Genomic DNA, 27,279 nt, shown 5'->3' with positions numbered 1-27,279 from the left:
ATTTGAATCCCTTAGCTTTCTAATGTTTTTTGTAGCTTATCATATTAACAGCAACGACTTTAAGCCATAAAGTATCCCATATTTACTTGAAAGTTCATTGTTTTCGAGATATTTGGCATCAAAGTTGAACAATTTTAAGCCAAAAATACTGGTTTTCTGGCCATAACTGATTAAGTTTAAAATAAAAATCTCTGAGACGTTTTTCGAGACGTCAAAGACGAACCCAAATATGTAGGTTTCGTACACGTAAGATCCTTCACAGCAATCGAAAAAAAGCGGCCAAGTGCGAGTCGGACTCGCCTATGAAGGGTTCCGTAGCAGCAAGTAACATAATAAAATTGCGGTTTACGATTTATGACGTATTAAAAAAAAACTACTTACTAGATCTCGTTCAAACCAATTTTCGGTGGAAGTTTGCGTGGTAATATACATCATATATTTTTTTTAGTTTTATCATTCTCTTATTTTAGAAGTTACAGGGGGGGGGGGACACATTTTACCACTTTGGAAGTGTCTCTCGCGCAAACTATTCAGTTTAGAAAAAAAATATATTAGAAACCTCAATATCATTTATGAATCATTTATGAAGACCTATCCATAGATAGTATAGATACCCCACACGGGTGCCGTTCAATTTTAATACAAACATTTTGCATAATTACATTTAACTACTTTTAAAACTCATAATAAACATAATGTATAGAAACAAAATCCATAATATTATTCGTCATAATAATTAAATCACAGAATGTTCTATAATCATAAAAACGTTCTTTATAACGATCATTAGGAATACTTTTACTTGTTATAACATACAGTTAGTATTATGATTAAAATGTAGAACTATATTTTAACGAATGATCGGGTGACATAATATAATATGACATAAACTATAAAACAACTTACATATTCTACCTTAAGGCAGGTCGCCGTTAGGTACCACGACGAGCGAAGCGAGGAGGAGTGTTAGTTAGAACCGCGACCCTACAGCGCGCGAGCCGAGCGAGCGAAGCGAGCGTGCCGCGGCAGCGGCCGGCGCAGCGCCAGAACCGACTTATTTTATAATAGTACACATTTTATTACCCTCTCGTCCTCTCGATCATGAGAGGACGCCTGTGCCCAGCAGTAGGGCGTGTATAGGCTGAATTATTATTATTATTTTGTCTGTCTCTTACAAATTCTCGGGACGAGGCGTGCGTGGTTTTTATGAAAAAGAACGTTATGAGCATTAAATAGTATACAAAGTGATCATTATACTGATTGCCTGTTATGCAAATACATTACTATGCAACTGAATTCTTATTATTTCTGAAATGATGCAATTTGTTCTTATTCATTTTGTTTTTATACTAAATAATCATTTCTGCATTTCAAAATTATGCAATACGATTTATGCAAAATGAAAATTCGAAAATAGTTGTTATTAAAAACATTACACACCCACCCCACACGTATAGGTTTGATGAAAAAAAAAAATTTGAGTTTCAGTTCTAAGTATTGGGAACCCCCAAAATTTATTGTTTTTTTTCTATTTTTGTGTGAAAATCTTAATGCGGTTCAGATGCTTATAGTTTCGGAAAATAGTGGCTGTGACATACACGGACAGACAGACAGACATGACGAATCCATAAGGGTGCCATTTGGCTACGGAACCCTAAAAAGCGTTTTTTTAGACAATGTTTAAAAAAAACCTAAAAAAATAAGTAGGTATGTAAGTATATATTTCTTTCAAAATCCGACACTAATGGAGATGAAAGATTGAAGAATCGATAGCCGTTTGTCTTATAATTCTATCTGTAGTGCAAATGTAGGAGATACGCCTCAAAACTTGTGAAAAATCGATGAAAACCGCGGATAGCCCCTTAAAGATAATTGAAGTGTTCAAAAGGGAAACCATTACGTATTGTACTTGACATCATTTCGATTTTGGTCGCACTTGACAGGCAATCTTTTACATTATAGATATGTGAAAAAAGTAGGCCAAAATTAGGAACACTTAACACAACCCCTCTTAAATTTGATTTAAATCAGATTTGAATGCTACGGCCCAATTGTATATGTATACTTTACCATACCATAGTATCATTGGAATGCAAGATGATGGTTAAATCTCTTGTCAGCCATTCGTGCCAAAATTTGTATTGTATTAGAGCGTTTTCATATTGTCCGAATGTATGGCGATGTGTTCGAGTGAAGTGAAGTGAGTGAGTGAGTGAGTGAGTTTTGTTATTAAAATTGTTCGAGTGAATCTAAAGAGAGTCACTGTTGATGAAAAGTTTCGGTGGTCATCAAAATATTGTAGCCACTCGACACGAAATTCTAAAATCAAACAATGCACCCGGCCCAGTTGCACATGCACAGATAATGAGCCTAATAACGTAGCTGCATTTAATTTAGAAATGCGAGGGTCGCGACCCCTCCATATTTGGCTATTGAATGCACAAATCGTCCAGTATAACTTGGCCTTCGGTTTAGTAATAACTTCAAGTAATCAGGGATCTGATTTATACTGGTTAATGTTTGAGTTGTGTGGATGCTGCTATCAACTCAATGTGCATTTTGACCCCGATGTGATATCATTTGAGAATGTTCTAGAAGCCGTGTGTTCTGTTTATTGAAATCAACATTTTTAGCAAAACATGTCATTTGTTAAGAGTTCAATATTATTTTTGAAATTATTTCAGGTTTAAATAACATATGTAACTACATACATTGAAGAAGCATTACTCTCCACTGAATGTTATTTGAACCCGATGTGGCAATGGCATGTAGATTGTAGAAAACTTAAGCCCTAGGGAAGTTTCAAAATTTACCCTTTGAGGGTGGGTTTAACCCCTTGGGCACAGAATAAATAATAGTACTAGGTACAGAAGGTTCACTCTCTTACAAAACGCATCTATTACGACAGATATGACCGCTAGGTGGCGCAAGCGCGAGCAGGCGTCCGTTCCGTAGCGGTGTGCGGCAACTACTATGGCTAGACACCAAAATTGGTGTGGCCGCATGTACTTGTAGCGACGCGACAAAATCGCGGAGTGAGCTACGCCTGCCTTGGGATCGATTGTTAAGAAGTCGAGCTAGATAAATGAAAAAATGGCGCTTGAAGGTACCAAATACCAAACATCACACCCACACCCCACCACATATATTATAATAACCCTTTTATTGCTTCGTTGGAGTTTATAAACTCACTGACACAGTTGTTTAATAAACATGACAAACATTTTGTTAATTTATTTAACTAAATATTATATCGGACGCACCTGCATTAAAGGTACATGTTATTACGATAAACACACGGAGGGATATTACAGACCAGACTGCGTGATTAGTTTATTTTGCTTAGGTGATGCAAGGTGCACGCTAAAAGTATTTAACTAGAAGAAAACATCTAGAACTACTATATTACACAAGGAAACATTTTTTTTAATGTCGATCAAAAACAAACACCAATAAACAGACTATCCTTCCAAGCCAAAGATGAAACAAGGGCTAAAATCAAAATATCTTAAAACTTCAAAAAACCGCTTATTTCTTCTTATTTTTTCTCGTTTCTTTTAAATATCTTACTGTTTTTTTTAATTATTCCAGCATTCTCACGCTAAATATTTTCCTTAACCACGGCCTTGATAATTATTGATATTATTTTATATAGGTAAGCACTTTTCAAAAAAGTTATTCAAATCCGATTTGGAGCCGCTCGTTAAACCTTTCAGAGGTTTAACAGCTATGCCTAAAAAAAAATATTCTATGTAGTAAATTGACAATATCGTATACTGTATGGTTGCTTTATATCTTTCTAATTCTTTCCAATTTTTTGTGTATTTTTCCCATTCCTTTTTGTGTAATATACCAGATACCTATGTATGTTTATCCTATAAATTTTGTATGTAGGTAATCCTTTATCTTTCTCGAACCTTGTTGTACATTTTGCTGCATTTGTCACCTTCTTTTCACTCTCTCCTCTCATCTACTTAAAGGCTAACTAACTGGAAGAGATCCCTCAAATGCATAAGTTCGCCTTTGTACTTCTTACTAATTTTATGTTATCTTTAAATAAAGTTTACTACTACTACTACAACAATAGGCACTAACACCCCGTATGCTCCCCCGCTCCCCCCACAATCAGACTACGTACGTACTCGTTACGCAATTTCACACTTTATGACTCAAATTTGACAGCTGCATGCAAATCCGTAGGAATTAGCATTAGGGGTCCGACCGTACAGGTACGGAACCCTTTGTATGGAACCCTTCCGTGATGTTGACAGTTATGGACCTTGCGGCGAGTTTGTGAATTGTTTATTTTGAATATTACAGTGAAACCTGGTTAATTGGCACCTGGATAAATGGAAAACCTCAATAATTGCAACCAAAAGTCCGGTCCCGGTCCCTTGAGACCAAAAGGCCTCTATAATTGAAATTTTGGAACCTCTATAATTGCAATTTAGATTTTAGGGCTTTTCGTAATTTTGCCTCTGTAATTGACCACGTCGCAACTAAGACCTCTATAATTGACACTGTGCTAAAAACATCCGTTATTTTTGGTCTTCTTTTTACCTCTATTATTGAAACGAGTCTTACTTATTACCTCTGTAATTGAAATAATGTAGTTGTAGACAGCAGAAACAATATTTTAATAGCAATGATCATTTTATTTATATCTTCATCCAGAATTCAATTTATTTATTGGGTATCTATCACAGCCTCCCATACAACCATTTCCAGTCGCCGTTACGACGCGGTGTTGACACATCTTGTGTCGACACCGTCTGTTTCGGTCACAATTCCAGTCGCAGAGTCGTCGCCGTGTCGACACAGTTACCAGAAATGGGGAAGGGTCGACACATGACACAAAGTGACATAAAGTGTGGTCGCCGTGTGCACACATTGTTTCGAGTTTGCGACTACTTTATGCCAAAATCATTCGTTCATTCGTTCATTTTGTTCCTGTCAAATGGAAACTGTCAGATGGAAAAATAGTTAAATAAAAATAAGTGACATTAATACGCCATCTCTAAAACGGATTACAAGACGTAATTATATATTGTTTGCATTTATATTACAATAGGACTTAAATTATTATGGGGAATTAAACTGCTCGAGTGATTTGATAAACTAAGTGTAATATAATCAACGCGCCACCACATTGTTTTAGTTTAGCCGGAAATGAAATTGTTTACTTCTCAGTGCCTGTGTTCATAACTATATTATTTGAAGCATTTTTAGTACTTCGATGCGTATACTATACTTAAATAACGCTAATAACGCTTTACATACTACGAAACTTGTTAATTATGATGTATAAATATGGTTAAAGGCTGAGAAATATTGCAGTCACAAAGTAGTTGCAATGTTTCGACTTTGTGTCGACTCTGTGTTGACACATGACACGCGCTGTCAAAAGTAATAACAAAGTTACTGGATTTGCAAAATGGCTCCTTGTGTTGATTTGTTTTCAGATATTCTCAAAGTGTAAAAATGCCGTGGTCAGAGATGGGCATTAATCGATTAACTGTTTATTCGACTAATTAATGGAATAAAAAAAGTTATTTCTCAAATTTTAATCGCGATTAGTTTAGTCGAGCTAACATAGATTGAAATTGAATTAATCTGAATATTAATCGAATAAATTATCGATTAAATCTCGATTGAAAGTTGACAGGGGGCCATTTTTGTACGTAAAAATAATAGAAATGTCTTGCATGCAGATGGTAGCAAAACACTTTGTCATAAAAGTCGAGATGGATGTCGATATATAGGTTTTAGGGAGTGCCGATTTCGAAAATAATGACCATTTTGGAATCCGAAATGGCGGCCATGCACTGTGTCATAAAAGTCGTCATGGATGTCGTTTTATACGTTTTAGGGGGCCCCAATTTTGAAAATGATGACCATTTTGGAATCCAAAATGGCGGCCATGCACTATGCCATAAAAGTCGTCATGGGTGTCGTTTTATAGGTTTTAGGGGGCGCAGATTTCGAAAATGATGACCATTTTGGATTCTAAGATGGCGGCCATGCACTATGTCATAAAAGTCGTCATGGATGTCGTTTTATAGGTTTTAGGGGGCCCCGATTTAGAAAATGATGACCATTTTGAAATCCAAAATGGCGGCCATGCACTATGTCATAAAAGTCGTCATGGGTGTCGTTTTATAGGTTTTGGGGGGCGCAGATTTAGAAAATGATAACCATTTTGGATTCCAAAATGGCGGCCATGCACTATGTCATAACAGTCGTCATGGGTGTCGTTTTATAGGTTTTAGGGGGCGCAGATTTCGAAAATGATGACCATTTTGGATTCCAAGATGGCGGCCATGCACTATGTCATAAAAGTCGTCATGGATGTCGTTTTATAGGTTTTAGGGGGCCCCGATTTAGAAAATGATGACCATTTTGAAATCCAAAATGGCGGCCATGCACTATGTCATAAAAGTCTTCATGGGTGTCGTTGTATAGGTTTTGGGGGCGCAGATTTAGAAAATGATGACCATTTTGGATTCCAAAATGGCGGCCATGCATTATGACATAAAAGTCGTCGTGGGTGTCGTTTTATAGGTTTTAGGGGGCGCAGATTTCGAAAATGATGACCATTTTGGATTCCAAGATGGCGGCCATGCACTATGTCATAAAAGTCGTCATGGATGTCGTTTTATAGGTTTTAGGGGGCCCCGCTTTCGAAAATGATGACCATTTTGGAATCCAAAATGGCGGCCATGCACTATGTCATAAAAGTCGTCATGGGTGTCGTTTTATAGGTTTTGGGGGGCGCAGATTTCGAAAATGATAACATTTTCAATTTAAAAATGGCGGCAATGCACTATGTCATAAAAGTCGTCATGGATATCGTTTTATAGGTTTTAGGGGGCGCAGATTTCGAAAATGATGACTATTTTGGATTCCAAGATGGCGGCCATGCACTATGTCATAAAAGTCGTCATGGATGTCGTTTTATAGGTTTTAGGGGGCGCAGATTTCGAAAATGATCACCATTTTGGAATCTAAAATGGCGGCCATGCACTATGTCATAAAAGTCGTCATGGATGTCGTTTTATAGGTTTTAGGGGGCGCAGATTTCGAAAATGATGACCATTTTGGAATCCAAAATGGCGGCCATGCAGTATGTCATAAAAGTCGTCATGGCTGTCGTTTTATAGGTTTTAGGGAGCGCAGATTTCGAAAATAATAACTATTTTGGAATCCAAGATGGCCGCCATGCACTATGTTAAAAGTCGTCATGGATGTCGTTTTATTGGTCATGGTCATCAATTTCGAAATCTGCACACCTGTTTCAAATAAGGTATCGGTAGATGCATCCTAGTAAGGGCCAGTTGCACCAACCACATTTGACAGACTGATCAACGTCAGCCGGCGCGCCCCGGCACTTTACTATGAAACTTTCCATACATAAAAATTTAGCGAACTCTTTAACGATACGAACAGTTTGGTGCAACCGACCCTAAGTCAACAACATCTATATCTACTATCGAAATGTACTTTTGATAGTACGAAATGTAATCTGAAAGGAATCAAGTAATATATATTCCTGTACCTAATGAAGAATCGACATTGATTTCTATTACTAGTAATTGTAGTATTCGAAAAATTGATTCCTGATTCCTCAAATGGAATTGTACTTGGTAATTCGGTATTGTTAGATTACAAAGTAATCTAGGAATCGGTAATCAGATTACAAAGTAATTTCAAGTAATCGTGGAATCAGGAATCAATAGGGTATTATACTGTATTTAAAATAAATTATTTTACACCATGCATGAAATAAAGCACCAGATAATTATTAGCAAAACACAGATAGGAGTTATTTGTAAACACAAGTTCTATTTAATAAATCGGATAGAAATATAAAAAGTAGGTGATTTGACCGTGACGTCACGATGTAATGTTTCATATACATTCCATATTAGCAAATCGTTTTGACAGTTCTAAAAAAGTAACTGATTTGACTAGTAGGAAAATACCCTGTTACGAAATGCCCATCTCAGACTACGTAGCACTGCATTCAATTGATCTGTTTGGCGAACCGCGCGTTCACAGTTCGGGGCGAACTACTATATGTATAGGTTTTAGGGTGTGCAGAATTCGAAAATGATGACCATTTTGGAAACCAAGATGTCTACCGTACACTTTGTCATAAAAGTCGTCATGGATCTCGATTTATAGGTATTAGGGAGTGGAGAATTCGAAAAATATGACCGTTTTAGAATCTAAGATGTCTGACGTTGGTCATGGTCATCATTTTCGAATTCTACTCTTCCTAACACCTATAAATCAACATCCATGACGGGTCATATGACAAAGTGCACGGCAGACATCTTGGAATCCAAAATGGTCATCATTTTCGAATTCTGCACTCCCTTAAACCTATAAAACGATATCCATGACGACTTTTATGACAAAGTGCACGGCAGTTATCTTGGATTCCAAACTGGTCATCATTTTCGAAATCGGCACTTCCTAAAACCTATAAAACGATATTCATGACGACTTTTATGACAAAATACGTAGCCGCCATATTGGATTATAAAATGATCATCGTTTTCGAATTCTGCACTCCCTAAAACCTATAAATCGACATCCGTGACGACGCAAGTTATCTTTATTTTCAGATCTAACAAATTGCTACAGAATACAAAGGACAAAAAAGAAGCGAGGAGGTAATGAAACAAGCAAAAATACAGATGATTCCTCGACGCAATTGGGTGATTCTTAAATTGTGTCCAGATTTTTTTGTCATAAAAGTTTTTATTTTTCACATATTACTCTCACAAGTTCCGTGACATTTCGACCTTGTAATTTTTTAAGTAAATGTTTTTGTTTATCTATGAGGATCTCACTAGAATAATATAATCAAGGTATGTTTATATTTGATGATTGAAATAGTAACGCAAAAAAAAAAATATATCTGTGTCTTATATTCCTGCCGAAGACTTTTATTTTACCTTTTCCTTCTACACAAGTTTGGCCAAGTAATAAGAATTTAGGGCTCTCAATTTTATTTTGACTTCTACAACAGTAAAGCTACGAGGCCATGTTTGGTATGTTTTCGTATAAATTCGCAGTACCAAATTTAGTTAAGGTATCACATTGACACCATTCCGAAGTAAAAACATATAAACTTATTAAAATACTTTCTTTTAAACTCCTCTTCACGCTTAAACTGCTGAACAGTTTTAATTTAAATTTGGTACACATATATTTTGAGTCCCGAGACAGGACATAATAAGTTATCTCAAAAATCATCCTTTAAAGGTGTGAAATGAGGTGTAGGGCGGAATTCAGAATTGACTTCTTGAAGTTAATACTGTTTAAGTTTAGGTTTGAAGTCATGTTTTTTTTATCATTTTTAACTAAATCAAAGACGTAGACCATCCCAAATTTCATATAAATCGGTTCAGCAGTTATTGATTTCTCGTACAAATTTCCACGCCACTTTTCACACCTTCAAAAGATGATTTTGGTTATAAGATCTATCCTATGTCCTGTTCCGGGACGCAAACTATTTCTATATCAAATTTCGACGAAATCGGTTCAGCGGTTAAGCGTCAAGAAGAGTTTCAAAAAAACCGGCCAAGTGCGAGTCGGACTCGCGTATTAAGGGTTCCGTACATTAAGTCCGACTCGCGCTTGACTGCACATTTCTAATAGGTTTTCCTGTCATCTATAGGTAAAGAACTATTTTGTGTATTCAGACGGACATACATACAGACGCACGAGTGATCCTATAAGGGTTCCGTTTTTTCCTTTTGAGGTACGGAACCCTAAAAAGATTTTTTTTTATTTTGTGGAATGGTGTCAATGTGATACCTTAAATGGATTCAGCACCCCAGATTTATACGAAAACGATACCAAACACGGCCTAGCACCTTCACTGATATAGATATATCAAGATAAAATTGAGAGCCCTAAATAAACTTTCAAGGGCGGATATCTCAAAAACTATTCAACATATCGAAAAAATTGACTGAATAAACTTGTAACAAATTAAATTAACTTTCATTTTGTATAAGTGGCCATGTCGCTGAGATGCATAGTTTCCGAGATATAATCGAAAAACCGGAAAATGGGACCTTCAAAGCCCCCTCTCTCCCCCCCCCGCTCAAGGGCTACGGCCGGGGACTTTTGATATGTTCACCTCCTAACTTGTCAAACCGAGTTACGGAGTCAAAAATTGTGTTCCGAGCATTTCCCTCTACAACATTTGGAGCATTCGTTGCCTGACCTAAGTAGCTTATTGCATTTCTTTAAAAACTTTTCTGTAAAAGGTTGACGGGTGTTGGGTGTTTATATGGTTTCGGTCGATTATTATCATTTGCATTGCCCATGATGACTTACTAGAATTACGAGCACACGAGACACTAATAGGAGTTTGACAAACCTTGGTTTTCAAGAGGTATTTTATATTGACGAATCGACGAGCAAACGGCACCTCAAGACGACATCGACCCTACTTGATACAAGATATCTCGAAGACCGAAGCGGAAACGACGAGCAGCATGTCACCAACGCTCTCCTTCGACGACACAACCTACCCCTCCTACATTCCAATATTGGCTTGAGGCTGCATAGCCGGCTGATTCTATCCCTCTCCCATCCCAGAGCGTGTCACTCCTCACAAATTTCGTCCCCTGGTATGCCGGTTAGACCGGAGCGGGCATGTCCCCGGCTGGGTGTGGCGCATTCTTGTCTTGTCTTGTCTTGACATTTGCTGTCACAAATTTGCTGTCAGATTTAGTCGCAAACCGCACGCAAAGTGCACACAAATGTGTCGACACCTTGTTACGGAAAAGTGTAGACACGGCGACGGCACTTTGTTTCGAAACAATTCTAGACACATTGTGTGGACTCTGTTACGACACATCTGACATTTAGTTACCACTTTGTGATTCTGCGACTGGAATGGTTATATGGGCTGTAGTAGATGAAATAGTTTTAATTAAATCAAAAACAAAGTATGCTTTTTACATTCCAATAAAACTTTCTTCTACAATTCAAGGGAATTTTTTAAACCCAAATGATTAATAAGAAAATAAAGTAGTAATTAATGTAGTGTAAAAGTGCAAGTATAGACAGAAGCTATATATAGACCAGAAACCCAGAACGTAAGCGTGTAAATCTACTTTCAATGGTTATTTGCACCTCCATAAAAGAAATTTGTCAAAACGCAACCTCTATTAATGAAAACCTCTATAATTGACACAACGATTTTGTGAACCTCGTTAATTGACACGACCTGCTTAAATGAAAAACCTGGTTAATTGACAAAAAATGGCCGGTCCCTTGAAATTGCAACTAGACAGGTTCCACTGTATATCAACCTACGAAGCAGGAGGTCCCGGTTCTAAACCTGGTAAAGGCATTTATTTGTGTGTTCATCACTAATATTTGTTCCTGAGTTATGGATGTTATTTATGTATTTAGCTATATCTATCTATTTAGTAAAACGAGTTGAAAATACCTCCTGTCGAAATCTTTCACTAAAATGTGTCAGGGCTATGTCTGCCATTTTTTTCATCTTTTTCTTTACATTTGTTAAGCGATGATACATTAATTGCATATTAAAATTGGCTACGATCGTTAAGAAAGAGGCGATGACGGTTAAAAGTAATAAAATATCTAAATTATCGCGTTTTAACTTTATAAATAAACTGACATACTTTATAGACGAGACGTCGTAAAATTTTATAATTGTATCATAATTTAGAAAAACAAATATTTGTCCATGAATAACATTAGCGTGTTAGTTAATCAAATATTATAATGTAGAAATGGAATGATTGTGATTATTGACTTATTGATTTAGATTCTTGAAATATCAGTCTTCTAGTCAAATGAAGCTATAAAAATACAGTTATAAAATAATATTCTTTTAATTTTTTTTCTTCTTAATTATAAATAGCCAATATTAATGTAGAGATACATTCCTGAGTGTTCTAATTATGATTAAAATGTTCATTTTACTACATTTTTAATAACATTAAACTTGCGTAGTTTCAAGTATATTTATTAGCTTTATATTTTATAGTTTTTGCTTAGAACCAAAGCCACCTGTCGCATTCCATGCAAAAAATGATACAGGGTCGAGAAAATAAGCTATTAAACAAAAAAACACAAATTGCTACCTCCGCGCGTCCCACGACTAAAGGAGGTAAGGCCCATTTCACACTCGCATACATTTCAGACTGGATAAAAACGGTTTTTGGGTCATATTTGATACTGATTTGTTCTTCTTTATTATTTCTGTTTTCCAAAATTACATTGGTGATACAAATGCCTACAAATTTGATACTTCCAAAAACTGCTTCGATTCCTGGTTTGATTGAACGCTCTGTACGTCAAAAGCAGAAAATAAGCCCCAGGAAGGCCACAGTATCTGTTTTCGGGTAACGCAAAAAGAGGGGTGTTGAATATGTTTGACACCAATGTCTGTCTGTCTGTGGGACACTCTCTGTCTGTCTGTGGGACACTCTCTGTCTGTCTGTATGTCTGTGGGTAGCTCTCCAACGGATGGACTGATTTCGATGCGGGTTTTTTTACATGAAGGCGAGTTTCCTTGCGGTGGTGGTTCTTAGCTATGTTTGATAGAAATCGATCCAGCATTATGAAGAGTAATCAGTTCTTTTTCAAAATGATGTAAGGCAGTTTTAAAATGGTTTTGTTTTGGCATATAACGTAGATATTTTTTATTTATTTATTGTTATTTTATCTGTGTACCTAATGTGTGTTTTTTAAAAGCTGATTCCACAACCTAACGGTTGTCTGGATGAGACAAGAGACTGTAGTCAATGATATGTCTTTAATGCTGTCACATCGTTATTGCTCTAGATGTGACAAGGCTCGAAGCACCTAGCAGTGGACAGATGAGGGATTAGCGTCACGTGACCTATAGGGCTCGGTGCGAAGACCTGACAGGCTTAAGCTGCGGCAACGGCTCTAAATACCTAGGAATAGGCAGCACCTATCTACTTACCTATTCTAGACGTCCGAATACATGTTCGATATTTTTAGATAAAATTTACCTTTTCCTGCTAATATCATAAATTCGACAGTGAATTTCCCTGTCTGTCTGTTACCTTTTCAAGTCTTTTTCTTCCTCGCGTTATCCCGGCATTTTGGCACGGCTCATGGGAGCCTGAGGTCCGCTTGACAACTAATCCCAAGAATTGACGTAGACACTAGTTTTTACAAATGCGACTGCCATCTGACCTTCCAACCCAAAGGGGAAACTAGGCATTATTGGGATTAGCCCGGTTATCACAATGTTTCCTTCACCGAAAAGAGACTGGTAAATATCAACTGTTATTTCGTACATAAGTTCCGAAAAGCTCATTGGTACGAGCCGGGGTTTGAACCTGCAACCTCCGGATTGAAAGTCGCACGCTCTTACCGCTAGGCCACCAGCGCTGGCTGGCTGTCTGTTACCTCTTCAAGTCTTCACGCTTAAACCGCTGAACCGAATGGGATGAAATTCGGTATGGATATCGTTTCAGGTCCGGGGAAGGACATATGATAGTTTTTATCAATCATCATCATCATTATTTAACCCAGATGAAGTGCGAGCACAAGCTAGTACCTAAGTATATAAAAAAAGAAGAAAACGAGAAAAAAAGAACAATGGTTTGGTTCAACAGATTAAGACTGAAGCCCGAAAAATCACCTGACATTGTACAATTATACACCGGTTTTCACGTAGAATATTATAAAATAAATAATGAAATTCCTTGCCAATAACTTAATGACTTTTTCAATAGTATCAATAAATTGACTACCAATACTTCTCTGTACAGTCTTATCAAGTGTAAGTAGGTCGCTCTGAGTCAGGGGCCGAGCTTTGCTGATAACGAGTCAATGAGATCACTCACTGATATGGGTTTCAAGAAGTTATGGGTTTAATGTTAATGTGGTGACGCATCTACCTGATGTAGGTAAAGAGTGCCCTTTTTAGTGTTCCGTAGTCAACTAGGAACCCTTTTTGAAGTAATTTAACGGCCTCCTAATAGCCTAGTGCCTACGAAGTAGGAGGTCCCGGGTACTAATCCTGGTTAGGGCATTCATTTGTGTTCATCACAAATATATATTGCTGAGTTATGGATATTTTCTATGTAAGTATTTATCTATATCTATCTATTATATCGGGCAAATTGCATGTAAGTAGAACCGATGGCCATTGGGGCGGAAAGGTTCTCGAGTGGCGACCACGTCCGGGAGGCGCAGCGTGGGTAGACAAGGTGGACTGATGACCTGGTAAAGGTCGCGGGAGTCTGCTGGATGCGGGTGGCGCAAGACCGGTCATTGTGGCACTCTTTGGTGGAGGTCTATGTCCAGCAGTGGACTTCCTCTGGCTGATATGATTATGATGATGATGATGATCTATTATATATATCGTCGTCTAGTAGGTACTATTATTTTGTTGCAGGTAGGTAACCGCAACACAACACAACACAAGCCATTTTGAGCTTACCGTGGGACTAGATCGATCTGTGTAAAATTGACCTATAAGTTTTAATTTTTTTTATTCATTACGATATCTCAACAAATCATTGCACTTATGACTTTTGTTCATAAATTAACGAAAGCCTACTAAACTCGTTCACGTCATTAAGCCATCAGTTTTTGTATGTATGTATGTAAGAATCCAATCTCGACGATTTGTTCCGCTCTCCCTACAATTTCCGTGTAGGCCCTTAATATTTATTAACGTAGATAAGAGCTGTTGATAACGGAACGACTTATGAGAATTTCAACCTGGTTATTATGGTGCGTGAAATGGGGTGAGTTCGGTCGATTTCGTAATAAAATTGATACTAGCGGCATGTGTGATGTTTTTAAACAAGAGGTCAAGAGGTTTTTATCGATAAATATGATTTCGAAGTGAATCTTTATATCTGTACTTTGTAGTACCTTCATTTTACAAATACAAAATAGAAATAAATACAAATGTTTTATTTCGGAAATAAAATTATAACAATATTACATATACACTGTGTGTGACTTCAAATCCTTTTTTTTTTGGAAAGTTTTGGCTTTTTTTTTTATTTCACGTAATCAGTAGTTTATTGGCTATTAGATGAATGCTTTTTTTAATTCCAAATTTGAGTAGTTTTTTCACAATTACCACTTTTTAGTCGAAAGGCGGGTTTTTTAAACAAAAAACTAAAAACTCAAATAACTTGAAAACCAATGAGTTTTGACCCCTAGTTGACTGGACTTAAATCATTGCAAATGACCCATAGAATAACCCCTTTCAAGGAATACGGCGAATTTCCAATCACCCTGTATGCTGGCACCTTAGGCATAACCTGTCCTGTGGTGGACATAATGCGGCTTACAAGAATGTAATAACAATAATACAATAAGGCAACAAAATAACAAACAATTATTTCGTTAAAAAGAAACGGCGAAGGATGGAATTAACAGATTTTAAATGTTAACCGACAATAAGTAGCATTTTGCTTGAAAATTAGGTAAGGTAAGGTGGGCTAAGACTATCGCCGGGGTAAGACTATCACTTGTATGGAATCGTCATACTGTTTGTCTTGCCCCGAGCAAAATAAACTATGTTAGTCTTACCCCACCTTACCTTATACAGGTTTAGTTCTATGATTAAAGTTATGCGCTGCTCTGGAAACCATATATTTCGAGTACTTTGGAAGATTTAGGTAGGTACGTGAGAGCAGAAAAAAAATCGGTATTAGATTTTCCTATCCAGAACCGCCTTTTTGAAATAAATATAAGACATTATTTTATTGTTTTCCTTTTATTACCCTCCAATCAACTGTGAACGTAACGGATACGCGAGTCGCGTACCTAATTGGTCGAGTTCACCCTAACGGAGGAATCGCTTAAGACGAAAGTGGCCGCCCGCTACGTAACCGCCTTTCCATACAACCGTAGTGCCCATTTTCCTCTCTGCATTGCATATTAACATTATTCATACATACATATATTGTTAGATCTTTTCGAACTTTTAAATATTAGAGGTATGTATAACAGGAAGGAGCATTAAAAACATTTATATAATATAGGACATTTTTAACACAGATCGACATACCGTAAGCTCAAGCTCAATAAGGCTTGTGTTGTGGGTACTAGACGACGATATATATAATATACACATACAAATAAATACTTACTTAAATACATAGAAAACATCCATAACTCAGGAAGAAATATTTGTGAAGAACACAGTACTTACACAAATAAATGCCCTTACCAGGATTCGAACTCGGGATCTTCTGCTTCGTAGGCAGGGTCACTACCGAACCGACTAGGCTAGGAGGCCATATGCAATTTTATTTTCGCTCCAGTTCTTACAACAATCAAAATATCGAAATAAATCAAACGATGGGGCATAGTTATGGTTAATATACATCAAATTGCATAAAAATAATTTCTACAACGTTAATATCCAAGGAGGAAAAAACAAATTAGCTGGACTGGACCAGCCTTTCGGTCACCCGTTGCGTCTATTAGGCGCTTGGCCAACTCTTTGTAATTGCTGTGCGCGCCTTGACCCCACGGCCCATGCGTCTCCACCCCAAACTGCTCAAACATGCAGCAGGTCTGGTGTATATGGCTGGAGGTGTCCATAGGAGGAAAATGCGCACTACGTTTGTATGGAGAGGCGGTTGTCCCCTTTCCTCTTAAAATTGCCATGAAGGTCGTACCAAGACTATCAAGTGTCTTGCAATTTTTGATTCTCTATGGTACATTTTTTGTTTCGTAACAATAGATAAATAGCACAATGTTGCGTTGCAATATAGTAGGTAATTTGCAACGTCACAATTAAAGTTTTATTATCTATTATTTTAGTTTATACTGTCTGTGTTGTGTGTGTGGCTGGAGGCTTTTGAGATGTGGTGGTGGCGTCGAATGGCAAAGGTCACTTGGACGGAGAAGAAAACAAACGAAGAGGTCTTACGCATGGTAGGAGAGAAGAGGAGTTTGTTGAGAACCATTGAAAACAGAAGTGGAAAGATGCTTGGACATCTGCTACGACACGACGAATTTATCAAAAATATCCTTGAAGGGAGAGTTGAGGCAACGAGACGGAGGGGGAGACCAAGGAGAACGTTCATAGATCAAGTAAAGGACACGACGTTGAGCTTTTCGCTCAACGTCGTGTCGTATCAGGCTGTCTAGGAGAAGGCAGAGGACCGACATGCATGGAAATCGCTACACCGACAAGAGTCTAACTCTTAAATAAATGATGATGATGTCTATATAAGTTTGCATGAAATAGAAATAATTTATTCGTTAGCACACACATATAATGGATAATTATATGTGTGCAAAACTTAAAAACATAAAAAGGAGAAAGTACCACGAAATGTTCTCACCTCAGCATATTGCTGGCGACTTCCAGCGCTGATTTATGCATGATGTGTGGATGTCCAGAAAGGATACCTACTCATAATATAAAGAACACTACTCTTTTTGGTAGATTAATATGTTCATCTAAGCTTAGGTACTGCGGGGCTTAGTCAATTTGTGTAAGAATTACCTATATTTATTTATTATCTAATAGGGCCGTCACACGAAAGGTCTCTATTACTTAAATATGTAGTAATTAGTATAGGTAACATTCTTTTTGATGTTTGGGGCATTCCACAAAAAGGGGCCTATTGCATAATAAAATACAAACTAATACTATTTATTATTATGTAATTCGGTCCAGGTCTACTATGTCTTAAAAGTGATGAGTATGGCCTACCTCAATAACCTCAAGAAATCCGTATTATATACCGTTGAATTTAAAGCTAAGCTATCAAACTTTATCATGCCAAATATCGGCTTGTTAGCTTTATGAGAAGTGTTAAAAATTAGCGTTATATATTCGACACTTTTCTGGAATGCTCTGTTTCATAAAGAGTAGCTAATTTGACTGTCACATTTAAGTAGTCCATTAAAAAATCGTTTAAATTGACTTAGTTTCAATTATTTGCCAGTAGGTGTGATTTCGCACCAGCCCCTGTTTTCTCAGAAACCAATCTGTTGACTTAGGATGCCATTAGTAACCCTTTTATATAGTTTTGTGTATTCAGTAGGCAGGTACCTCTTCGCTTTTCAATAGAGTTTCTTTAGCCAGTTTTGTGGTAAATAATATTAATATGTAAATAAAAACTAGGTACTGCCAGTGACTTTGCTTGCGTAGAATGATGTTTTTCGCCATCAAAATTATGCTAAGTACTTAGGTATGTCCTTCGTGCGTAGACGTGAAGAGGTAACAGACAGACCTACAGAGTTCCTTTCGTATTTATAATATCTTCCATATGATAAAATATGTAAGTACCTATTTATTTCTGAAACATAATGGTCAATTTTGTACCCATAATTCTATAGAAAGTGCCCGTTTCCATTGATTTGGAGTGCAATTCCAAATTTTAACTATTAATCTCAATATCTGTCATCCAAAAATGTGTTACCTATACAGAGCCCGTCCTTTTGAAGTGATTATATGGTATTTGCTTGAATGCACAAGTTTTTCTACAACGCAGGTGTGATGTATGAACTCCTGCGCAACCACGTGCTTCGATCGCAATTCGGAGATCGTATATATTCTTCTCTCTGTCACTCTTGTTTGGAGTGACAAAGATGGAGTTAGAAGAAGCAAGTTGCTAACGCTACCGAGTTTCGGGAGTTTGTGCAAGTTTGATTGAATACACAAGCCAAAATTGCCCTCATTTTGTAAAATGTGTTGGCCAAGTTCAAAGCAAGAGACTTGATGGAAAGCATCTGAAGTAAGTAAAAGTATCGAAATTTTAGGACACATTTTTTGTAACATGATCGATCCAACCGATCGATATGATAATGTGATCTAGATTAGAAAAAACATAAAATTTCCAACGTTGTATGGAAAGCTCTCCTTAAAACGCCCCTTTGACATGTTGCGCATGTTTTTACAGCGCTACAGCGCAGGTGTGAGGTATGGACGCCGCCTGCGCAGCGTCGCGTGCGTTTAATTTCAACTTAAAGCAATTTTCAAATCCTTTCTTGAGGGTTGAAATTTTATTAGAACAATGTGAAAAATTATAAGCCTCAAACTTTACGCCGTGTCAAACACAAAAGCTGTCACGCGGACGCCACGTCACCGAAGTGTCAAAACTGAAATTGAACTTTATGCATATGCACGTAGGTCTATGTTGCTCTGTGGTCTGTGACCGATTAATCGTCTTTGGCGTTGAACCTGCGGTGCGGATATATCGGTCATTGGCGTCCAAAAGGTTAAAAAATACACGTACTTAGAAAGCGTGTAAAGTAAAGTAAAGAAATATTAGAACACATTATTTCTTAAGAATCTATCCTTTCCAAAGTGCTTATGATATCGAGTAGAAATATCATAAAATTATGAATAATTCTCCTTAAAACGCCCCTTTTGAAATGTTGCGCACATGTTTTTACAACGCAGGCGCAGGTGTGAAGTGTGGACGCCGCCTGCGCAGCGTCGCGTGCGTTTAATCTCAACTCAATGCAATTTGCGCGCGAGTGGATATTGGAAGCCATATGGACGTCTGGGACTTCGCAATTTTGACGTTATGTCAATTTAAAATAAAACTGGAGCATTTTTACATTATTGCAACAGTTTTCTAATTAAATATTAAAAAACGTAATAAAAAAGTAGGTATGCAAAAAATCAAAACTACCGGATTTGAAGCAAACACTAACTACGAGTAAATATAAAGTTCCTGTACATATACATATATACTATTTATACAAATAAAGACCAAAAATTTTGTTTGTAATAATTTTTTTTTATAAAACCACACTTCATAGGTCGGAAAGTGTCATGGCCGACTTTTTGCCGGTTAAAAGCTAAATTAATGCGCGTGCAAAGCAGCGGGCGAAACCTACTTAAAAATTTAAATTTAGAATGCATAGTTTAGTTTTTTTAAAGACATAGAAGGCAAATGAGCAGACGAATCGCCTGATGGTAAGCTATTATCATTGCCCATAGATACTGGCAACACCAGAGAGGTTGCAAGTGCGTTGCCGGAATTTAAGATGGAAGTACGGTTTTTTCTCGAAGGTTTAAAGATCGTATCATTCCGGAAATACCGCGGGCGACAGTTTATTCCACAGTTTAGCTGTGCAGGGTATCTAATACTTAACTAATTTTACCCCGCCGTTTGTCCGTAAGAACTGGTATATGGCCAGTGGGGAGACACTCCTTACTTCGGGTAAACTCGGCTCCGCTCGGCTCAGCATTGCTCCGAGCAATTATTAGGGTTGGCACCACTTGACGTCCTTTTGCGTGCACGACCGCCGATAAGATAATGACTTGAATTTTAACAACCCTAAATAGCCGAAAGGGATATTGCCATACATTAGAAAGGGATAGCATGATTCGTCCCAGAATCGCTGTCAAACTTCGGTTTTGTAGGAAGTGTCCTTTCTGTAGTACTATTATTTATTCTGTGATGTGGCCACCTAACTAGTTAACTTTAACTACATAAGATAATGACAATGACAGGTGTCATTGAAATTGTCACTATCGCGGTGTCTCTTTTGTCGCTTCGATAAAAAAAAAAGATTTCTCTGACACCTCATAATATAATGACAGTATTCAATACCTCAATTTTTTTATCAATAGCCACCTCCGACCTCTATTATTAAGTAAAAAAACTTCAGTTCTTGTAAAAAACAAGTGTACAGCCAGCAGCATAAGTTGCTAAGCGGGCGAGGTGTTCAAAATGATCTTGACGCGACTTTATTGTTAAGAGAATAAGAGCGTGTCCAGCAGGTAATTTTGAACACCTCGCCCGCTTAGCAACTTCTGCTGCTGGATGTATAATTTAAAACCACAGGCGTATGGCATATGCCAGGCGGATCTGCCACTAACAAAGCTAAATAACACCATTAAATGCTATGTGTAGTCCAGTCAAAGAGGTGGGTGGTTAACCAGAGGAATGCCCCACTTTTATTTATTTATTTATTCATTAATTTAAACTTTATTGCACTAAAGAACAACTTATTTAATGTACAAAATGCGAGCTTAATACCGTGAGGCATTCTCTACCAGTCAACCTTAAGGCAAAGCAGAAAAGATTGTAGGCGGTTCATTTGAAAACCAAAAGAAAACCTATATCTAACAACAAAAAATATACAATATTTTATGTATGTGATATGTGCTATGATATATGTATTTATTTAGAGCTACGCTTGGAGCGTATATATTGAGAAATGTTACCCATTTTTCCGTCTAATTCTATTTGGAAAGGAGTAAGTATATGTGAATTTTACTATGTGAATATCTAAGAACTATTGACTATATTTTCTCAGTGCATATTGGGCCAACGAGGGGTAGGTGGAGAGAAGTTGAACCTTTTTTCACTTAGGTACAGTGATAAGAAGCATCCACATATGTATGTCTAGAATTGAAACATTGTACACAGCTTTCGGCTGTCATTGCCAAAAGATTCGAATCCCACTTAGCGTATTTATTTTTGTGTTTATAGGTAGCAAATATTTGTTCCTGAGTTATATACGGATGTCTTCTATGAGTTCTATGTACCTAAGTATGTATTTATCTATATAAGTATGTATATCGTCGCATAGTACTCATACAAGCTTTGCTTAGTTTGCTAGCTAAGTAAATATTTATTATAAACAAATCCCTGTGTTATTAATTAAAACCATAATTATACTTAATATTAAACTTACAATAATAATGCCTTATGGCATTAAGTGCGCCTTTTGTACTATAAGGTTCTTCTTTTGTGCAATAAAGATTAAATAAATAAATAAACTTGCAATAAAAAGTAACCTAAAATTAAAAACCAATATTATGTCCTCGTTGACTAGACTACAAACCGCCAAATACCGCCATTAAGTGCCGCAAGAGTGCTATACGCGCCTTAAACGAACGCATAATCGCCTTAAATGTACGTAATTATACTCGTACAAGCAAGAACCGAGTAATTTCATATTTCGTACGAAGAAATAGCGTTGCCTGCATGTGTTCTTACAAAGAGCATGATCGTGATAAGTATAAACTAGAGATGCGCCGAATAGTGGTTTTGGCCGAATACCGAACATTCGGCGACCGAATATTCGGTATGACATGCGAACATTTTGAGTCACAATTATTATGAAAAATGTTCGCCAACAAAGCACAACGTTTGCTAAGATATATTTTGTTGAACAGAATTAATGAATGTAGTTAGAGTCAATCAAATCAGACCGATGATAAAAATAAAATATTTGCAAATGCTCGAAAAGGGTCTTCGTATTTAACAATTTCCCAAGAATACATTTTAAATATTAAATATGCCTAGTTTTGAGTTATTTTTATTGTGTAATCCTTCTTTTTAGATAAGTGCAACGGATATCCGGTATTCGGCCGAATACCGAATATTTGGCAAAGTGGCCGAATACGCCGAATACCGAATAGTTGCCGAATATTCGTGGCATCACTAGTACCTATAAACTTTTCACTTGTTCCATGGAACTGTAAAATCCTTGAGAAACAGTGCTAGTTTGAAGTGATCTATGGAACTATTCGCGAATAGGGGAGACGGGTGTAAAAAGAGGTTCGGGGCAAGACGGAAAATGTACACGTAGACGGGCTAGGACGGCACCATTGATACAAGTTGCAGTCGTCTTGCCGATAAAACTGAATTTTGGTGTTTTTCCACCTCTCACCCTGTTGCCAAATTTTGCTGTTGCACCTTAAATGATGTAATATTACCTGAAATAAAAGAAAATAAAATAAATTTGTGGATATTTTTTTATTTATTTTATGATTAAGTAAATTATTTTAGCGTTGATTGTTGACATAATAAAACCATATTCATTTATGATTAAAATGTAAAATGGGTAATAAACATAAATTACCCACCTAAAATCTTATAACTTAACAGCTTCATCTAAAAATAAATAAATAAGTATCATAATAAATTATATTAATAAAAGATTGGCCATAGCAATCCAGCGCGGGAACGCTGCCTGCGTGATGGGCACCTTACCAAGGGCGCAAAGTTTTGATAAATATTTTTAGTTTTTAGCTTTAGTTTTTAGTTGTACTTAATTTTAGTTTTGTATTCATTTTATAACACTTATTTTACAATAAATGAGTTTTCATCCCCAAAATAATAGGGTATGTGCGATTGTGCCGGCATGGTCCCGCAGATGGCGGCATATTGTTTTTATTTTTCAAAAATGTCTATTTAAATATCTAATTGTATAAACCGGCGCGGCGTAAACCAAAAGACGTTATTTATACAAATCATTAATCATTTTTAATTTGCATTATTATTATTATTTGTTATTTAATTCAATTTATTTTGTTCTAATTTAAATTATTTGCTTTAATTAAATCGAATTAATTTTGACCAAATTTAATTAGTTTTAAGTATGTTGTGTGCCCCTAGCGTCATGGAGTGACTTTATTTAATTTTTTAACACCTTTTTGATTTTATGTTACATGATTTTACAACGAATAAATGAAATTAAATTAAATAAGTTTTATAATAAAGTTACAGTAGACTGGCAAGCTAAGCGAATATAGCATCACATAGCATCGCTCCCACCCTCATACCGTCCCAAACCCAACTGGATTCAAATCAAGACTGAACAAACGCGATAACCTCACAAGTAATGAAGCTTCCACCAGAAAAATTAAACACCAAAACTCAACCTTCTTCCCTTAGCAATAAAGTAAAAATTTCAATGAGTTACTGGTTAAAATATTTACTAACCTTAATAATTAATTTGTACCTTGTTTCTATAGAAATAGGGTTCAAATTTGAATGATTACAAGTTGACACACCAGTCAACTGTCCTTTTAAGTTCGGGTGAAAATATTTCTTGTAAGGCTTAAATTTGAAGAAGCCCTGTGACTGGAGTGGTTCGCAATGATAAGGTGCGATGGATTGTATGCTTTTTTTTATATAGCAGTGATATTCAACATTTTTCATGAAGAATGTAGCGTCGGAATAAAAGACGCAGATCATAGGCAATTTTTTACTTCAAAATCGGTCCACATGACTGACACTTCTCTGATGGCTCCTCTACACGATGGGCCATAATACTGGCCCACTAAGATGTACTGGGCCAGCGTGTAGAAAGGGTAGTGGTGTCGGATGGATTATGGCTTATGGCGCGGCGGGATGGCGCGATGCTCGGAGTAAATATCTATGGAGCGGCCATTAACAGGCGTTCCCCTCTGCAAAAAGATCGCGGCCGCCGGTCAAGGAGGTTATATAAAACTAGTTGCCACACGTCATACGCCATTCAGCAAACGTCAGTCTAAGCGGAATGATAGGAGCCGAAAATGCCGAATTGCAGCGTTTTCTCGTGCAAAATGAGATGGGAAACGTCTAGTCTACAAAAAGAACACGTTTCTTATCATATGTAAGTACTATTACATCTAAATATTATCAAATAGTGCATTAACTTTGCAAATAACTAAAAAACATTGTCAATCTGACAGTGATACCAGTGATATGATATTAGATCTATTTTAGGGTAATTCTAAAGAAGACTTTCTAAATATTAATTAGGTACGAGTAGAATTTCTAATAGGAAGTATTATGCGAAACTCTGCGTAGGGGGCGCGACTACCACAATCCATCACAATCTGGGGGTCCGCCGCGGAACAAGAAAATTTAAATTTCGTTATCTAACCTCTCTATCACTATTGCATATTTGAGCGATAAAGAGAAAAGAGAAAATTTACTAGCTAGCTTAGTGCTACACTCTGGCGGCAGAACATTGCAGTAATATGCCCTATTTGCGTTGCTTTTTGTTATATGTGACGTTCCATGGAAAAAGGTACCTAATGGCGGCCGGCGCTTACGTCGCATGGCGCCGCAATAATATTGGAGCGGTGTTAATAATAGCGTAAGCCCAACCCCCATAAGGTACCTTTACCCGTGGGACGTCACATATAATTTATGTAACACATTATTTTTATATAACACCTTAGTTTCATATCAACCTAATCTATTTAATCAAATAAATAGATCTATAAGAATAAAGAAAAGGGGGACGGGGGATCAAAAAGTAGTCGAAAACATCTCGCGTGATTTGTGCACAACCCCTAAATAACGTAAAATTACCGATACTCTTTTTTTTTTTTAATTTTTCCTTTAGTTTCTACATTATAGCTGGTCAAGCAGATCTTGTCAGTAGAAAAAGGCGGCAAATTTGAAAAATGTAGGCGGGAAGGGATATCGTCCCATAGAAAATTTGAATTTCGCGCCTTTTTTACTGACAAGATTTGCTTGACCAGCTATATATTTTTATTTAACATGTCAAATATTTTATTAATTTAAGGTATTTACGGCTGTCACTTTCCATAAATAGGCACTTTTAATTTATTACTCTGGTATCACCGTACCAATATTAGTGATGGGACACCAATATCGGTAAAATCGATATAAACATAATGAATAATATACAGATGGTCATGATGCCTAGCGAACACCAGCCATATCGTACAAACCTCAAGGAGTGATATTCCTAGGCAGATGATGATCTGCCTAGTGACCACCAGCCATATCGTGCTAACTTCAAGGTGTGATATTCCTAAGCAGATCGTGAAACGCCGGCATGTCATGATCTGACTAGTGACCACCAGCCATACCGTTCAAACCTCAACATTTAGGCATATCGAATAAGCAGGATGTCCTAATTTTAGCAAATGATAACCATTGAAATGGCTTGACAGCCTACTTATAGTACGTGTTTGGGTAGCGTATGATTTTAGTACCTACCTAGTACCTACGCATTCTGCTCCAAATGCCACATAGAATGCAGCACTAGCCGTGGCAAAAAATGCAAAAGGCAGATTATTAAATGGCGGCGTTTCATGATATGCCTAGGAATATCTCGATATGCCCGATTTTACGATCTACCGCCGATATATATACTAATTATCCCCTACTCAATATCCCTTAAATGACATCCTATGGCCGCGTTCCATCTCTGTCATCAGATCTGCATGCTCGATAGTATATTGCATTGCTTTCAGAAGTAAACCAACATGTAAAATATTAACTAATGAACTGATAATAAAAAATCATTCTATATCAGCTTGCAAGATTCGCCCTAAACAAATTGACAAACTATTAGAAATAACATCTAAATCATCATAAGTTAGTAAAATGCTGGTACAAAGACTTGATATTGTATTATTATTAAATAAATAAATAATAAATAATAATAATAATAAATATTATAGGACATTCTTACACAGATTGACCAAGTCCCCCAGTAAGCTCAAGAAGGCTTGTGTTGAGGGTACTTAGACAACGATATATATATATATATAATATATAAATACTTAAATACATAGAAAACAACCATGACTCAGGAACAAATATCTGTGTCATCACACAAATAAATGCCCTTACTGGGATTCGAACCCAGGACCATCGGCTTCACAGGCAGGGTCACTACCCACTAGGCCAGACCGGTCGTCAAAAATATTTATTATAATTGATAAAATCAGAAATTAAAATTCATTGTCAATTTTATCGACAATATTATCGGCGCGTCCCTCGCACTATCTAGGTTTACTTAGAACTGACGTCATCTCGTTCACGGACAGGGTTGTCTGTGTTTGTTCTTGTACTTGTGTGAATATAGTTTTTGCTAGTGTTTGTTAATTTTGTCGTGTGCGTGTGTAGCGACGCATGCTAAAAATGCGTTAGTGTTAACATTATTTGTGTGCGTTACCTCGTCCCCCGCGCCAAAAACGACAGAATTTTTCAGATAGAAATTAGTGCGCGTCTCTACTCCATAGATATTTACTCCGAGGCGCGATGGGATCAGGGATCGGATACTTACCCGGTATTTTTTGTATGGGAACGAAAACGGTATTCTTTCGTTCTTTGTTAATTATTTCATTTCTAATTGGGCAATCTAATAATACGAACTCGTTACTTAAAAACAAAACTGAGTCCTACACTTGGAGTATAAAAGAATTCGAAATATATGGTTACTTCGAAGTTTTTGCGAAAAACCGGTTCCGATCCCTGGACGGGATGGCCATACGGTGTCGGTTTTTCGCAGGGCTCGGAACTGGTTTTGAAATACCTGTTAATATCGTTCCAAAACCGTTATATTATTTCGTTCATTAATACGAACAAAAAAATTACGTTCTCTCTCCTAACCGGTAAGAAGAGAGAATGGAATTTTATGGTTCGCAGGGAACGATATAATACCGGATACTCTTAGCTTTCGGTTTCGGAGACTTACGGTTATCCCCTCTATAGGGGATAGAGCATCTATGAGATACCTTTTCATACATTTTTG

At 36.9% G+C, this 27,279-nt stretch overlaps 1 long non-coding RNA gene across 1 annotated transcript; it reads right to left on the bottom strand.

Moving 5' to 3' along the window:
- Positions 1-351: 351 nt before the first annotated feature.
- On the bottom strand, positions 352-26,444 carry LOC134801536 (uncharacterized). The gene is made up of 3 exons (XR_010145682.1): positions 26,388-26,444; positions 1,506-1,564; positions 352-591 (listed from the first exon to the last, which is right to left on the bottom strand). It is a non-coding gene; the product is annotated as an uncharacterized LOC134801536 (long non-coding RNA).
- Between the last annotated feature and the right edge of the window lie 835 nt (positions 26,445-27,279).

The sequence above is a fragment of the Cydia splendana genome, chromosome 22 (genome assembly GCF_910591565.1).
Source record: "Cydia splendana chromosome 22, ilCydSple1.2, whole genome shotgun sequence".
In the NCBI taxonomy this organism is placed as follows: domain Eukaryota; kingdom Metazoa; phylum Arthropoda; class Insecta; order Lepidoptera; family Tortricidae; genus Cydia; species Cydia splendana.
This window is presented reverse-complemented; position numbering and strand designations above follow the sequence as displayed.